This window comes from Elaeis guineensis, chromosome 6, assembly GCF_000442705.2.
Source record: "Elaeis guineensis isolate ETL-2024a chromosome 6, EG11, whole genome shotgun sequence".
In the NCBI taxonomy this organism is placed as follows: Eukaryota; Viridiplantae; Streptophyta; class Magnoliopsida; order Arecales; family Arecaceae; genus Elaeis; species Elaeis guineensis.
In genome coordinates, this window is record NC_025998.2 from 127717868 (window position 1) to 127721877 (window position 4010).

Genomic DNA, 4010 nt, shown 5'->3' on the forward strand with positions numbered 1-4010 from the left:
TTTCAGCGGTTGAACAAGAACCTCTTCCTAATGCATGTTGGGGTGTCAATATATGAGCTTCAGCCCCATTTACTATCTCCTTTCGATTTAAAATTTCGTAAGTTTTGAATGTGTGCTAGTATTTTTTTTTTTTTTTCCCATCCTCTCAATGAATCAGATTGGACGTGGTCCAATCTCTCTCAAGAGAGTTTTAGATACACTTCGTTTTTCAAATATTAGTGATTGGTCAATCTTTCCCCACTAGTTCTAGCGCGTAGAAGCATGGACGCCTCAGCAACCAAAGAAATATTTTATCATCACAGCTGATTCAGTACCACGATTTCTTATATGAAATCAACAATAGAACTAGTTTCCTAACCAAAATGGTACTTGGCAAAAGGCAATTGAGTTCTTGAAAACACTGCTTATTTGGTAGATAGATGGAAGCATTGGCGAAGATCATGATGAGGCCCTAAAGAAAATTATGAGTTTGTTAACTCAAGGCTGAGCTTCTTGTCAACTTGGAAGACATGTCGATCAAGAAGAATTAAATTTTAGATGTAGAATGCCTCTCAACATATTATTTCAACGAGGCACAGTTGATACATTGGAAGGAGGTGGGGTTATACGATGCTTTCTACATTCCATTTTGATAAACCTTTTGAGGGCTCCAAGACTAAGAAGTATGTGATGTTAGAATCATTTATTATAAACGGCAGAAATAAGTTGGTTCGGAAAATTAATTAGTAATTTTAAATTCATATGATGCCATTACGAGGGCAACGGTAATATTTTTGTTTTCCTTTTTTGAGCAAAATGGTGGGTTCTGTCCACCTCTCATTGCATTGAAGAGGGGAAATAGAGAGAAGTCAGTCTGGCCCCATGAACAAACCCACAATATAAACTAGCTGTCAATTGCATTGCTTATTTTTCAAGAACACCAACATCAAATCCACAAAGCAGTCTCCCAGATCAGAATATTTCCCTCAAAGACCCTATCCCAAACAAAATCTACCGCATGAAAAAGAAGGGTGATACTTAAATATCAATAAATACATTGACCATTTCATTGGCTGTCTCCAAATGCTACACATATAGCACATTCATTAGACATTAATCTTGAGTTGGATGAAGCAAACACAAAAGGTACATGTGCCTTATTGCTAAGCTAAAGAACTTGTCATTCTTTCATGGCATCCACAAAGCTCTTGAAATTCTTGTAGGAAGACCCTCCTTCCTTAGTGCACCTACTAGCGATATCTTTCCACATTAAGGCCCTGGCCTTTATCTCCTCATTGCCAAATATTTGGTCCACCTTCTCTTTGATCTGCTCCCTTGGAACAAATCCTTTGTCATCAGGATCTATGCTCAAACCAGTCTTCCAAACATCACAAATATAGGTCCGGTTGAGGAACTGATCGACCAAAGAAGGCCAGCAGAGGAAAGGAACTTCATTTTTCACCCCTTCCAGTGTTGAATTCCAACCACAATGAGAGAAGAAGCAGGCAATGGAAGGGTGAGCCAGTACCTGCTGTTGAGGAGACCATCCTACCAGTTTTCCATGGCCTTTAACTCTATCTCGAAACCCATCTAACCAGGAATCATCTATCCCATCTGCAAGATCGTGTCTTATGACCCACAGGAATGGATGGCCAGAGAGTTCAAGCCCAAGTGCAAGCTCCTGGAATTGGTGCTGGTTGAAGACTGCTGAGCTCCCAAATGCCACATAGATGACAGAGTTAGCAGGTTGTTCATCCAGTCAACTCATGCAGGTTGCATCCACTTGCCAGAAATGCCCAACTGCCTTTCCAAACTGTTGGCTTGTGAGTAATGGTCCAACAGGCACCAAGTTTGGAAAGGGGGGGAATGATGGTGACTCAAGGTCATAGAAGGTGTTGCAAATGATTGTTTCAGCAAGCTTCATTGCTTGATTATTACTGACTATGAGCTTGAAGAAGACTCCTGCTTCGAGATCACCGGCACAATTCCATGAAAGTTGGCTTGTGTTCACACATGGCATGCCAGGGCTCAGCTGGAACGTCTCACTCCTTTCTGGCATTCCTGCATGAAATGCAAATAGAAAAGATGGTTGATGATTATTTTCTTATCCTGGAACTTGTCCTCACATGTGGAGTTGTTTTAAAAATAAATAAATAAATAAACACGTGCTTGCTATGTGAGTGCAACCAGTTTCCCCAATAGAAGTTACATCTAAATAACAACTAAACAACTGAAGGAAACCAATGGTGACTACTAATACTTACTACCAGTAGTTTGATGGAATTTTTTTCTTCACATTTTCTTTTTCTTTCTTTCATCTTCATTAAAACACAACCCTTTTCTTCCATTAATTTGATTCCTGCTAATGTTCACCAAGTAACAACTGCATATCATGTTGACCGTATTATTAAATCATGTTCTCTGCTTTTTGTTTGCAAAATCATCCACATAAGGTTTTGGATGATTTGGCTTCCCTCTGGTTTTGCTCATGAATTTCCAGAATAAAAAACTGTATGCCACATGAAAACTTAACTAATCAAGAGAGAGAGAGAGAGAGAACCATATTTGATCTTCAAAACTATGGCAATACGAACATTATTACAAATGATTGGTATGTGCTAATGTTTCACAAGGATTGTATATCAATTAATAATATTTTCATCAAAGAGGAATTAGAATATGGGTCAGGAATAAATTCATACTTGTTGGGCTTTTAATCACTTTCTCCTACATTTTTTAAATAATTAGAATGTTGAAAAGATTGAAAAGTTGAATCACCATGCTCTGAATTGTTTTGCTGGTCAGGGAAAAATGAGCAAAAACCAAATCTTACCTTCGGCATCAATGGTACCATCCTGGATCATCTTGGGAATGCTCCGACATAGTGCAAACACTGCAGCAGACGCAGGCCCAAAGGCAGCCGACCGGATGCCCATCTTTTGCGCCACTTCGAGAGCGCACCCCATGCCCCCCCCCCCATCGGCGATAACGCATGTAACCCGGTCACCTCCTGATGTGTTCATCTTGGGATATCATTACGGTCTTTACCAGGTGCCAATCCTTCCGGGAAGGAAACCATCTGGATCCCTTCCATTCCATCACCACCGTTCTGGGACAAGGAAGCAACAACACGCTCATGGTTGAACTCAGAATTGATGAATGGGATCTTGAAGCCATGGGCAACCAAGGAGTGGCAGAGAGCTATTAAGGGAATGACATGTCCTTGCGCTGGAAAAGGTATGACGATGGCATGAGGAGAAGCCATTGCTGCAAACAATTGTATCCGGTCTCTTCTGCGATCTCTATTTTTATAACGGGTATGAGGATAAGCAGGCCCGGGTTTGTTTTTTTCTTTTTTTTTTTTTTTTTTTGGATGGAAAAGGGGAGGTTTAGTCTTCTAGTGATAGGAGATCGACCACCCCAAATTTTTTATTAGGTAATGTACAATATATTACAAAAGATACTTATAAGATGGAATGGCCTAATTGGGTTTTGAGTAGTCCACTGCTGACCTACTGCTGTTGACAACCTTGATTGATTTTTTAGTAGTTTCCTAAAATTATAATTCTGTAGCTATTCTTCTTCTATTACACTGATTTTTATCCGCTATCTCAGCTCCTTATTTTAAGTTGTGAAATCATCTTTTCTAATCCTTGCTTTGTATTTTCTTTATAGCATGAGGTCCAATTGTCCAAGAGGAAGATTGAGCGATTGTAGATCATGCTTTAAGAGAGTGCTTCAAAAAAAAAAAAATCCTCTTATTTCTCTCTTAATTTGCAGATTGCCCAGCATAAAACTGTCTCAAGCTCGATTTTGAATATTTAGTGGAAGCAGCCTTCACCAATCTTTCCATATTATTTCGATGTTGTGTGGAGAAAGAGGAGTATGAAGCTTTTGAGTTATCTTTTTCCAAATGACCATTGAATACCTGCAAAATAAGAACAAAAGCTCTACAATTTCATCATTAATATAGCATAGGAGGCAACTTTGCATACCTGGTATCTTCCTTTTCTTCAAGTTTTCTACTGTTA

The 4010-nt window shown here is 39.3% G+C and overlaps 1 pseudogene; it reads right to left on the reverse strand.

The window, feature by feature from the left end:
* Positions 1-879: 879 nt before the first annotated feature.
* On the reverse strand, positions 880-3309 carry LOC105046692 (UDP-glycosyltransferase 83A1-like; annotated as a pseudogene).
* Between the last annotated feature and the right edge of the window lie 701 nt (positions 3310-4010).